Here is a 13,753-nt window from a genome sequence, read left to right as displayed (position 1 = left end):
ATAATAATCCACTTGATTGGTGGAAATTATTAATATAATTATTAATATACGATCCAATAAGAAACAGATTACAGTCTGAGAAGGCTGCAATCTTGCTTTTTATTAAATATAACTCATCCATTAGTTATCCTGGCCTATATAAAGCGAAAAAGGAGTCCATGCTTGACAAGAACACGCGAAGAGACAATCGCTGGGGTCGAAAGCATTTGGAGAAAATGCATCCGCAAACCCTTCAAAATTTGATAAAATCTATACCAGGCCGATTGCAGAAAGTCATTAATAGTAACATTGAGCTTTGATGGATGATGTTTTACGATGCTTACCGTTTGCTTTTGATGTTGATAAAACCAATCAGAAAAATTAGGTCAAAAAGTACCTCTTTTCTTTTTCTTGCGCTCTTGCAAAGAGGTCCATATGGAAAAATGCATTTTTTATTGCGTCAACTAAATAAACACAAGATCATTCAAAGTCATTAAGTTCATTGTTTATGAGAGTTTTGAGGGGAATAGCATACTTAATTAAAAGTTAAAGTGTTCTAAGTGAAATTTGTTCGTTTAATTATATTAAAAAAAAATGGGTAGGTTAAATGCTTTGAATAGTGTCGAAAGAGATAAATTTATTTTTTTCAAAGAACAAGGACTCACTGGGTGTGCTATAGCTACCAAAATTGATCGGAGTTTTAAGGTTGTCTATTCTTACCTAAGAAATAAAAGTTCGTACGGAAATAACACAACAGCAGTTTATCGACGACTGATTTTGTGATGTGCTTCCAATTTGTGCGACTCTGTGGCAAAAATAAAACAAAAACCTTATGTTACAGTAAGTGTTTCAACAGTCCGCAGAGTAATAAATAACGTGGATCATTTAAAACGGTTAAAACTTAAAAAAAAAACACCAATAAACGATCAATGAAAAGGTAATTGTTTAGAATTTTCTAGACTCCAAATGACTTGGAAAATTGAGTGGCGCAAAGTAGTTTTTTGTGATGAAAAAACGTCAACTTTGATGGCCCCGATGGTTTCAATTATTACTTTCATAATGTGAGGAAAAAAAAGATTTTTTGAGATTCATCATAGTCGGGAAGGTGAAGTTATGGTATGGGGAGCAGAAACCTACTATGGGACTGTTGATATTGAGTTTCAAAAGAATTTTGAAAACAAAAATTCCAAAATTTTCGGATATTTTTGGACTCACTGAGTTTAATTTTTAAAAGGACAACGCCCCATGCACACGGCGCGCATTATCAAAAGTTGGATACAGGACCAAAATATTGAATTGCTTCAATGGCCGCCATACTCACCTGACCTGAACCTAATTGAAAATGTATGGGTTTGGTTGGTACGAAAAGTGTATCAGTGTGGCTCAATGTTAGGAAAAAATGAACAACATACCCTTTACAATTCGTGTGTCTATTCAGTTGAAGCGGAGTGTATTTTGTCAAAATACTTTGTGGTGGACATGTTTCTGAAAAATTATTTTCACTTTCAGAACTATATAATTCCATTTAATTAAATAAAGTTATTTTGAAAGCTCATGGCCTTAACATTATTATGCATTTTTTTATATTTATAAAATAATTGAATATAAAAGTACGATATTTTGTTTGTCAAAATACTTTTTCCGGCCATTGTACTTGTAAACTTCAAATAAAATTTCTTTTCACGTGGTACATATGTAAGAAGTGTAACCGTCTAATTTGCCGTTTGGTTCGCTTGCCGGAAATATGCCCCATTAGCTAGCTCTGCCATGGGTTCTTGAACCTAAGACGATTACAAAAAAGAATTTAACTTCCGGCCTGAGCGTTAAAGTTGTCGATTTACGCGCGAGTATGTCGCCTCTACCCACCCTACCACGGTTGCCTCCCTCGCCAGGACAACCCCTTGACTAGGCTTCTTCATGTCTTCATCTCTTTATCATTCTTGCTTCATCTTCTCATCCTCTTACAAAAAAAATTAGTTCACCATTATCATTTCAACTTTATTTCAAACATGAATTAAATATACATTTAAGTTGTATTTCTTCATTTACTCAGGTTATTAAAATCTCAGATTTATTATAATTGAATTTACATTTAGAAGTACAATAATAAAAAAATTTGAAATCTCTAATGGCCGGTTTTCAATTCGAAGTTTAATCAAAAAAAATCTTAACCCGTCTTCGATTTATTCGCAAATTTGGGATATACAATCCTCTTTTGTCACAATCAAGAATAAAACTTTAATCCCCACTTGTACCGCCCTCGCGAAAGAAATTTTGTGCGTATATATATCTGTAGGTATATTTGTGCATACAATTATAAAAATTAAAAATAAACTCACCCTTGTCCTTCTGTTCGTAGTGGCCACTGCTGCAGGAGAATAAGGAGGTATCACTTTTTTCTTCTTTTTTTTTGTGCACGTTTTTCTGTGCCTTTGTTATACACACGATATATATATATATAAGTACAAATAAGTTAATCGCGGATTGAAAACTAACACACGGTTCGCGCAATTAAAATTTTTGATTAGATTTTTGAATTTGAATTTTTACTATGACCACTTCGAGAAAAATTTGAATTATTGAATTAATTAATTATAGATTGTAAAAACAAAAAAAAAAAACGAAAAATGAAATAAAAAAAATTTTTTTGCATATCTAACTCGATTTGAACCGAACTCGATTTTTCAAACTGTTAAGTTTACCGGAGCCTTATCACCCACGGCTACCGGTTCGCTCCAATTCCGCTTTCTGCAACGCTCTTGGATATGCGGCTAGTTTCTTTTTTGGTTTTTATCTTAACTGGATTTTTTTTCCAGACAGGGAACTTAAATCAATCCTCCTGTCTATGAACTCCTCAAACTCAAGCTCCTAGATTTTTTTACGACAAAAAAAAATTTTTAATTATCTATATCTATGTACACACATAATATATATATTTGTATACATAAGTAAATTAAAAAATTGTTCGTATATATTCTTTGTTTTCTTTACCTCTTTTGTCTCTACAGTGGAATTGCTTTTCTAAGTTATGTAGTTTCCTTTTTTTTTTTATTTTTTTTTTTTTGTGTGATAAAAAAATTTAAAATTGGTCGATAGACACCCGTATCAACAGCTTATTTCAAAGCAAAAGGCCTTGTTTTGTGGCTGGTCGATTTCAAAAGAAAGAGATTTGAAATTTTCTTTTTCTTTCGGCCGACACTTTAACCGTCAACATTTTGTGCTAAATTAGCAAATACCATTCAGCCAACCAGTTCTCTGGATACATTTGATGCCCTATCATCCCCCATTCTCCCAAAAGAATATTTATCACTCAGATATCTCACTAAGATTTCTCATTGATTTCATTGTCCCCGTTCTCACTCTCTGAACCTATCCTTAGCTCTAAATCTGACCTGCATTACCGACTCCTAATATCGTAACCCTTGATATCATTTATGTCAGTTTGACAAGTCAAGAATTACGATCATTTTTTTTTGTTTATATCGTCGGTCGTCATCGTCGTTGTCGTTGTTGTCGTAGTCTTTTGAGAATTTAATAATTTAATAAATAAAGAAGGTAAATAAATGGTCAATATGTAACAGGGCTTTGCTTTTTTCTGGCGAGGATATTGCCAGAAATATGCAAACGAACCCACGTACGTACCTACAGTCGTGATTTGGCTAAGTCTTTCCGGCGGCGGCGGAGCTGCGCGGCGCGTCGTTGTGCTATATAGATGCGAATCACCGAGTAGATTGTCTATATTAAATCGGATTGTGTGTCGTTCATCATTTTATACGAGTTAAAGTTTGATATGTGTGAAACTATCTTCGAAATTATTTAATTATTTTGCAATTAATTGCAACAAAATGTGACAAAAAAAAATTCAATTCCAAATGTAAACAAAGCAATTATAGTACATCAAAACGGGATAACGGAAGTGTGAGGGAGACAATCATATGGTTGCTCCGTTAATTTGACCTACATAATAGCAATACAACAGGAATATAATAATAAAAAATCCGTTCGATCTTCTGTTTACAAATCGTGAAATTTACAGAGTTCAATAACCTTAAAATCAAAAAAATTAAAAAAATGCGTTTTGCCGTCGGGATATTGTCATTGCAAGTCGAGTGTTATAAAAAAATCGTTTTGTGTAATATTGCTTACTTCTCGGATTATTATTGCACGAAAAGGAATGAAAAATAAATAAATTAAAGTCATTAATGTATTACACGGGATATTAAATAAAAAAAAATGTTAACAATCAAAACGGTCAATTAAAGTTGGTGCACGAATTAAGAGGATAAATTTTCCGATGAATTAGTCATTAAATAAAAAAAATAAAAAAATTGATTCAATTGAGTCTATCGTCAATTAAAGTAAATAAATAAATAATTAAATATGTAGTCATTTGTTAGCATAATGGTGTTGTGTCAGTATAAAATCGTTAAGTGTTGAAATAAATAAATAGCAAATAAGTCAATTTATGTGTTTGTGAATAAGATCTGCGTTTAGTGAAAAATGTATATTCTAAGAATGTAAACATAGTTGAAAATTTGATCTTTGTCTTCGTCAACATTAAACCAACGTGGGACGCGAACCCACTTAAGGATCATCTAGCCGGGCCCAAAAACATGCGAATTAGTCAGATAAGTACTTTTTAAACAATACATGACACGACAAGATACTTTGTGGTATGTTTTATTTTAATTCTAGGATTTTACTGGCGAATGTCTTTCGCATGGAAGATACCGATAGCTTTTCCCGTTCTACTTTCCAACTCGTACATGCAGTTGCCAACAACTTTCCGGACTCGGCATTTTACAAATTTGGGAAGAAGTTTGGCATTGATTCCTGATGAAAACTTGCTTTGAGCAAAATTCCTGTGAAAAACTTCTTGTCCTTCGCGGTAAGTTACGTGCTTTGCTCTAGAGTTATAAGTATTTTTGGACTTAACGTGTGCCTTGAAAAGATTCTCTGACATCGTCTGTCTGGCAAGCGCGGTTTTCAGTGCATTCGGCAGGACTAACATCTCTGGGTCTCCTAAAGCTTTCAATTCGCGCAAAATTTGGTAGGATGAGCCGTGATTCACCATAGTCTGACCAAAAAGGGCGAAGTATGGCTGGCAACCTAAGGAATCATGGATATCGGATCTGAGAGCACAAGCTATACTGGATAGATGTGTGTCCCAGTCGTTTTGCTCTTTCGATATCAGGACTCTGAGCTTGCTTAGTACACTGCGGTTGACCCGCTCGGAAATGTTAGCCTGCGGAGAATACAAAGCCGTTCGCACATGTTGTATGCCGTAGTTCGCCAAGAATTTTTTGAATTCTTTGGATACGAACTGACGTCCGTTGTCAGAGTGAATCTTTTCAGGGGTGCCGAAAGTATGAAATATATCAACTTCTAAAAACTGGATGATTCTAGAAGATGTTGCTTTTGACATCGCCTTTAGAAAAGTAAATTTCGTGAAATGATCTACGACAATAAAGACATAAACATTACCTCGTTTCGTACGAGGATATGGACCTAAAAAATCTATATATAAGCGTTGCATGGGTCTTTCAGTAATTGTTTGTGTCGTGATAGGTGGGCGAAGAGTTCTGTTTGGGGCTTTCACCATTTTGCAAATATCGCACTCTTTCACAAAAGTTTTCACATCTTTGAGCATTTTAGGCCAATAGAATTTAGATTTGATGCGAGCATAGGTTTTTGCAAAACCGCTATGGCAACTCAACTTAGTATCGTGTGCCAGTTCCATGCATTGTTGCGTTAGTGATTCGGGTACCCAAAGTCGCCATAACGAGTCCTCCTCGTCTACTTCACCTGTCCTAAACCTAACCCTTTTATAAATAAATTTTCCTGATACTACTAGATCAGGAAGTTCAGACTGATTAGAGTTGATGTTCTCTCTCAGCAGGGAATATTGTGTCGAATCAAACTCAACCGAATTAAGGTCAATTTCACCACACATCAAGGTTTCATCTTCTGCGGTTACTTTTGCAGCAATCTCTTCCATATCCATCCTGGACAGCGAGTCAGGCACTATATTGAGGGATCCCTTTCGGTGTTCAATTTTAAAATTGTAACCTTGAAGTTCCAAGCTCCATCTGGCTAGTCTGCCGCTGAGTTCTTTCATTGACATTAGCCATTTTAGACTAGAATGGTCTGTTATTACGGTGAAAGGTAATCCGTCAACGTAGGGCCTAAATTTGCGTATGCTCAGGACGGCTGCAAGACATTCTTGCTCAGTAACCGTATAATTTTTCTGTGATTTGTTTAGCTTCTTTGACATGTAAGCTATCGGTTTTTCGTTGTCGTCCTCATCCAATTGAAAGAGAACACCACCCACGCCCTCTGAAGAAGCATCACACTGAATAGTAAATGGTTTTTTGAAATCGGGTTGCGCTAACACTGGTGCAGATGAAAGTGCTGTTTTCAACTTGTGAAATGCCTCTAAGGCTTCAGGTGTCAATTCAAATTTCGTTTTCTTTTTTAAGCAGTCTGTTAGTGGTGCTGCCAAGTCGGCATAATTTCTTATGAACCGCCTGTACCATCCGGTCATTCCCAAAAATCTTCTAACTTGTCGGACACTAGTAGGTACTGGAAAATTAATCATAGCTTCGATTTTGTCAGGATTCGTTTGCAATGTACCCTGACCAACTATGAATCCTAAAAATTTAATTTCTCGCATGCAGAACTTGCTTTTATCGAGGTTGATAGTGAGATTCGCTCGACGTAGACAAGCAGCTACTTCGCTTAGGATGCGCATGTGGGACTCAAAATCGGAAGTGCAAATCAGAAGATCGTCCAGATAGACGAAAACATTTTCGCGCAGAGAACCAGGTATTACTTGATCAATCACCCGACACATCGTTTGGCCCGCATTGCTCAACCCAAAAGGCATCACTTTGAAGTGATAAAGAGGCCTACCCGGAACTGTGAATGCGGTTTTCTCGCGAGATTTCTCATCGAGAGGAATTTGCCAGTAAGCATCTTTCAGATCTATACCAGTTATAAATCTTGTGTCTTTGATCCGGCTGAGTAACCCCTCCACATGTGGTAATGGATACGCATCCTTAACGGTAACTGCATTGACTTTACGAAAATCCAAGCATAAACGAACCTTGCCTGGCTTCCTCACTAATACCACCGGACTACTCCATGGGGAATTACTAACTTCGATAACATCAAGCTCCAGCATGCGGTCTAATTCTTTATAAACTTCCTCTTGACGAACTGGAGACAACGGGTAGTGTCGAGACTTTATAGGAGCGGCATTCTCGGTGTCAACAACATGACATCCAAGGTTCGTTTTTCCTAATCCTAGCACTACGAAGTTAGGAAATAAGTTTTTGACTCTTTCTAGTTCTAGATTTTGTTCTGGAGAGAGATCTATCAGCTCAGCCTCGTCTTTAATGTTCACCTCATCTTCATCAAATGTGAGATCAGTTTGAATTTCCGATATTTGAGGCATAAGTCGAAATTCTCTCCAAAAATTCATTCCTAAATAAAGCTTCTGGGTAAGATTGGGAATTAGGTAGAAAGAAAGTTGTTTGGTAAGACCATTATATGAAATTTCAATTTCGCAGTAGCCGACTATATTGTGCGATTTGCCATCAGCTGTTCGCACAACATTTTTATATGGCCTTACTTCCGAACCAATCTTCCTGACCAATTCCCAACAGTCGTTGCCTAATACCGATATCGAAGCTCCACTATCTAGCAACCCAAAAACAGATTCACCATTTAATTGGACGCAAGCGTACATTCTTCCATCTGTATTTGAAGAAATGATGGATTCTAAAATTTGTTTTCGAAATTTTCTTCGTTTTCGAAAACGACTTCGACACTTCTGGATATGCAAACTGGCTACATTGTTCGTATGGCTAGTTCCGAAAATTCGTTGACGAGTTTTGTAGTAACGAACTTTCCTTTCGTGAAGCGATTTCAGTGAATGAGTTTCAGCAGGATGAGCCTCAACATCTACCGGACTCACATGGGTGGTTCGTTCCAAAATCTTGGTTGGAACATCTGCGTCAGTAGTTTTGGTGGAGATATTGGAATCGTCGCTTACTTTTGGGAGTGGTTCAGAGCATCCCTGGTGGAACGAATTTCGCCACTCTTCCGTTCGTTCCCTGGTTGGTTTCCCGAGTGCTTGCCACATTCAACAGTGTTGACCCCTTTTTCCCCGCAAAGGAAACAAAATAATGTCCGTATATTGGACGGACAAAAATGGTAAGCATGACCTTTTTGGCCACAATTCCAGCAGACATAATTGGCCGTAGAAGTCGGTTTTCGATTGTAGGCTAAAGCGGAAACTTCTTCTCCATCCGGGAAAATCGCACTTTGATCTTCACCGGCTGCGATCTCATGGACAGTTTTTGGAGCAGAAGTGCGCTTAGCCAAAAATCGTTCGGCTTCTCGAGCCTTATTTCGAGCTTGTTCGAGGCTCTTTAAGTCAGCCGCTAACAAAATTTCACCTATTTTGTCCTTGGCGTTATTTCGGATGATATCAATCATCTTACGATCTTCGAAAGGCTCTTTCAGTCGATCGTTCATGCTCGCGATAGCATTATAATAGTCGTCGAACGACTCCTTGACACCTTGCTTTCTAGTGAGTACCCTCATGTAAATCTCTACATCGCTCTCTAACCTGCCAAATTCTTTCTTCATGGCAGTTTTAAGATCCGAAAACGAAACATTAGGATTCTTACGTAAAAAGGCCCAATACCATTTGCACGGCCTATCCTTTAACAAAACATGAAAATTGTCGACAATTTGTTCATCCGTATAAGGCGAGGATGCTCTCTTCCGATCGACCTTAAAGAGAAAATCGCTTACATTTTCGTTGCCATTGTATGAAATGTCCCAGCGATCTAATCGGCAGACGGTGGAACTGCTGGAAGCCAATGAAGGGGCTGTAGAAAGCCTAACATCTGGTGTTGACTGATGTACCTCACCCTGTCGTTGATGGGTACCGTTATTGAACGGATTTCTATTCGATCCACCAGGTTGGGATTGTTGTTGTATCCCTAGCGACTCAAGCTTCTGGATAACGTTCCCCATGAAGACGTCGAATGTTTCGAACAACTTTATTTGGTTCGTCATCATGGTTCTCTCTATCCGCGCTGCTAATTCAGCGGTTTGGTCAATTGGTGAAGCATTAGCTACACCAGTAGATGGTGGAACATCTACATTTTCATTTTCGACCTCATTGGTCGACCTATCCAATTCATTTGGCATGCTGTCTGTCAGTTCGGAAACTACAGAGTTCAAGTTTTCAGAATAACTGAAAGAATTATTAAGATCGAATCGATCAATTCTGTTTCTGAACCTTTGAAAGAAGGCTTCAAATCGTGCCTCAGAACGAGCGTAAATAGTGTCTAAACTATCGTGTAGTGAAGTTCGTCTGTTAGTGCTCATGCCTCAGCAAACGCACTTACAAAAAAAATCTATTAAGGTGAGTTATCCAAAAATAAGTTTTTTTTTTTTTTTTTTGGATAAGGGCAGAATAGTTAAAACACTTAAGAACTCGCCGAAAAATAAAAAAACTAAAGAATGGAATTCAAATTCACCAGAGATCAATAAAAAATAAAAAAAAATAAGTTTTTGAATATTCAATTCAATTTTTCAAAAACAAATAATTCAAAAATGTTTAAGTAGAAAAAGTGATAAAAAAATTATAAATTCAAGTATTAAATGTTATTTTTAAAGTAATAAAAAAAATTAAAATTATTTAAATTGAAAAGAAAATATTAAAAAAATAAAAATGTCAAACTCAAAAATTTTAAGCAACTTAAAAGTTTGTACTATAATTTTTGAAAAAACCAATTTTCAAAACTAAACTGAGCTTCGCAGGTAATCCAAAAAAATTGCAGATGCAGGTATCGAAGAATCCAGTTGGAGCTTAATAAGGTTAGAAAATTTTAAATTGTATAACAAAAATAATAATAAAACTTTACGGAAACTAAAAGATTGTATTTTTGTGTTTATGTTCTTTTAATGATTTCTATAAAAGTTACTTTGAAAAGATAAAAAAATGATTTTGTAAAAAAAACAAAATGATTTATTTTCTCAAAAAAAAATATGTAAAATTTATTCATAAAATTTAAAAAAAGGATGAGAATTCTGACACAAGAAGAATGATAACCAAAGATGACGAAGATGATGAAGAAGCCGAAGTTCTGCGAGCCGAAAAAAAAATTAAACAAACTAGAAACTGTAAAGGACTTTTAAAAAAAATGTTATTCTCCTCAGGTTTCAGGACTTCAAAGGACGAATCCTTCATCCTTGAAGACATCTGGAACCCTTGGAGAATTTTTAGTGACTTGCTGAAAGGACCACCGGAGACGCCTTTACATCTACGGGTCTCTTTCAGCATTGTTTTACATTGTGCAAGACTGTCTGGACTCCTGGATACCTTTAGTGAAGATACCCAAAGACTCAGACAATCTTTCACAAAAAAATTATTTTGCGTCATGTGGTGGCTGCATCTTTCTTGCGGCAACGCGTTACCGAGGAATTAACTTCCCAGTCATCGGGACTCGCAAAAAAAATTCCACCACTACTGAAATTACTTTAAAATGAAATTGAAAAATGGAAAAAAGTTGTAAAATGTTGAAAATTAAAATAATAAAATTAAGTTGAAATAAATGTAAAAAAAAGTCTATTAATTGAAAAAAAGGAAAAATGAATTGGCTCAAAAAATGATATCAATTAGCCACTCTATCTAAACAGATAGAGGGCTCCACGTTGCGGGCGCCATTTTGTAACCGTCTAATTTGCCGTTTGGTTCGCTTGCCGGAAATATGCCCCATTAGCTAGCTCTGCCATGGGTTCTTGAACCTAAGACGATTACAAAAAAGAATTTAACTTCCGGCCTGAGCGTTAAAGTTGTCGATTTACGCGCGAGTATGTCGCCTCTACCCACCCTACCACGGTTGCCTCCCTCGCCAGGACAACCCCTTGACTAGGCTTCTTCATGTCTTCATCTCTTTATCATTCTTGCTTCATCTTCTCATCCTCTTACAAAAAAAATTAGTTCACCATTATCATTTCAACTTTATTTCAAACATGAATTAAATATACATTTAAGTTGTATTTCTTCATTTACTCAGGTTATTAAAATCTCAGATTTATTATAATTGAATTTACATTTAGAAGTACAATAATAAAAAAATTTGAAATCTCTAATGGCCGGTTTTCAATTCGAAGTTTAATCAAAAAAAATCTTAACCCGTCTTCGATTTATTCGCAAATTTGGGATATACAATCCTCTTTTGTCACAATCAAGAATAAAACTTTAATCCCCACTTGTACCGCCCTCGCGAAAGAAATTTTGTGCGTATATATATATCTGTAGGTATATTTGTGCATACAATTATAAAAATTAAAAATAAACTCACCCTTGTCCTTCTGTTCGTAGTGGCCACTGCTGCAGGAGAATAAGGAGGTATCACTTTTTTCTTCTTTTTTTTTGTGCACGTTTTTCTGTGCCTTTGTTATACACACGATATATATATATATAAGTACAAATAAGTTAATCGCGGATTGAAAACTAACACACGGTTCGCGCAATTAAAATTTTTGATTAGATTTTTGAATTTGAATTTTTACTATGACCACTTCGAGAAAAATTTGAATTATTGAATTAATTAATTATAGATTGTAAAAACAAAAAAAAAAAACGAAAAATGAAATAAAAAAAATTTTTTTGCATATCTAACTCGATTTGAACCGAACTCGATTTTTCAAACTGTTAAGTTTACCGGAGCCTTATCACCCACGGCTACCGGTTCGCTCCAATTCCGCTTTCTGCAACGCTCTTGGATATGCGGCTAGTTTCTTTTTTGGTTTTTATCTTAACTGGATTTTTTTTCCAGACAGGGAACTTAAATCAATCCTCCTGTCTATGAACTCCTCAAACTCAAGCTCCTAGATTTTTTTACGACAAAAAAAAATTTTTAATTATCTATATCTATGTACACACATAATATATATATTTGTATACATAAGTAAATTAAAAAATTGTTCGTATATATTCTTTGTTTTCTTTACCTCTTTTGTCTCTACAGTGGAATTGCTTTTCTAAGTTATGTAGTTTCCTTTTTTTTTTTATTTTTTTTTTTTGTGTGATAAAAAAATTTAAAATTGGTCGATAGACACCCGTATCAACAGCTTATTTCAAAGCAAAAGGCCTTGTTTTGTGGCTGGTCGATTTCAAAAGAAAGAGATTTGAAATTTTCTTTTTCTTTCGGCCGACACTTTAACCGTCAACATTTTGTGCTAAATTAGCAAATACCATTCAGCCAACCAGTTCTCTGGATACATTTGATGCCCTATCATCCCCCATTCTCCCAAAAGAATATTTATCACTCAGATATCTCACTAAGATTTCTCGTTGATTTCATTGTCCCCGTTCTCACTCTCTGAACCTATCCTTAGCTCTAAATCTGACCTGCATTACCGACTCCTAATATCGTAACCATTGACATACTATACATGGACTGCTAGTGGTGTGAATTTTCCATACAAAATTTTTATAAAAATGGTTCCACTTCAAATTAGCTACACTAGCCCTTTCAGGCCCAGTGGCAAAAAAAGGTATGAAATATTTAGCGACATCTGTTTGTATTTAGCTTTTTCTGACATAGAAAGTATTGACATCTAGTATAATTTATGGAAGACAAACGATGCCATGTTATTTTTGCTGTGAGCAGTGCTGTCGTTTTAAAAATTTCAAGAGTAGTATATTTCTATCATTTTGGGGAGCATTTTCTTAAATTGAGGAGTAAAACAACAAACACATGCTTGGCCCATGAACAAAATTAAAAACTGAAAATAATAATGTCCAAATTCGAAGTTAATTGGCCTATTACGAAGGTTATTGCTCCGAAAACAGACAAATAGAAGGATATAATGTCGTACCAAATTTTTGCCTTCACTGCTTAAAGGCCAACATAAAATAATATAGTTCAAATAAATAATTTAAATTCATAACTTTTTTTATTAAATAAGAAATTGACAATTGAAATTATATTTTACATCAACATACATGTTTGAATATTTAAGAATAAATTAAAGTCATTATTGTAAATTCGATTAGGGGTCAATTATAGCTACCATTGAAATCGATTAAGACGGTGTTTCCCTTTGATTAGAAATGAAAATTATATAATCATCCATCGGAAATCAAACAAAGAATTTGTTTTTTGAGAAAAAAGTGTAATTGCGCATTTATTTTTCTCTACAACGGACGGAAATTCATTTTCCTGGACAGCTGATACTTTATGTTCAAAGGTGAAACGAATCGTTCCACTGATTTGTGTTCCAATTTCACACAATTCCAATGATAGATTTCTGTCAGTAAAATTTTGCAGGTGGATTTCAATCGGGAAATTTTTTCAATGACAGAAATGTTTAAGGATAGCTATAAACGACCTGTCAAAAAAATTCTAATGTTTGTTTTCAATGATGAACACCAATGATAGCTATAACTGGCACCTTATACAATGATTTGTTATTCTCGATTAAAGTTTTCGATGGCTCCCATTTTTTGTGAAATTGTTTTTAAGGAGTTCCTTAGCAGGGCATTTACCGTTTCTACCTTGAGTGAATTTCTTTTTTTTATCTTTTATAAGACTTATATCTAAAAATTTTATTTCTGCTGTTGCATTATTATTGGGGCATTATATTTTAAATTTTGGTTTTTATTGTAAACCAAATACAAATTTCTTTTCCGTTTTATTTTGGGGAGTAGTTTTCGTCCGTGGGTAGAGTAGCAGTTGACTCT

At 35.2% G+C, this 13,753-nt stretch overlaps 2 long non-coding RNA genes across 2 annotated transcripts; both read right to left on the bottom strand.

The window, feature by feature from the left end:
* Positions 1-1,956: 1,956 nt before the first annotated feature.
* On the bottom strand, positions 1,957-3,297 carry LOC129951444 (uncharacterized). The gene is made up of 2 exons (XR_008782188.1): positions 2,971-3,297; positions 1,957-2,847 (listed from the first exon to the last, which is right to left on the bottom strand). It is a non-coding gene; the product is annotated as an uncharacterized LOC129951444 (long non-coding RNA).
* Positions 3,298-11,002: 7,705 nt separating this feature from the next.
* Positions 11,003-12,343, bottom strand: LOC129951255 (uncharacterized). The gene is made up of 2 exons (XR_008782159.1): positions 12,019-12,343; positions 11,003-11,895 (listed from the first exon to the last, which is right to left on the bottom strand). It is a non-coding gene; the product is annotated as an uncharacterized LOC129951255 (long non-coding RNA).
* Positions 12,344-13,753: the final 1,410 nt, after the last annotated feature.

This window comes from Eupeodes corollae, chromosome 3, assembly GCF_945859685.1.
Source record: "Eupeodes corollae chromosome 3, idEupCoro1.1, whole genome shotgun sequence".
NCBI classification, from domain to species: domain Eukaryota; kingdom Metazoa; phylum Arthropoda; class Insecta; order Diptera; family Syrphidae; genus Eupeodes; species Eupeodes corollae.
This window is presented reverse-complemented; position numbering and strand designations above follow the sequence as displayed.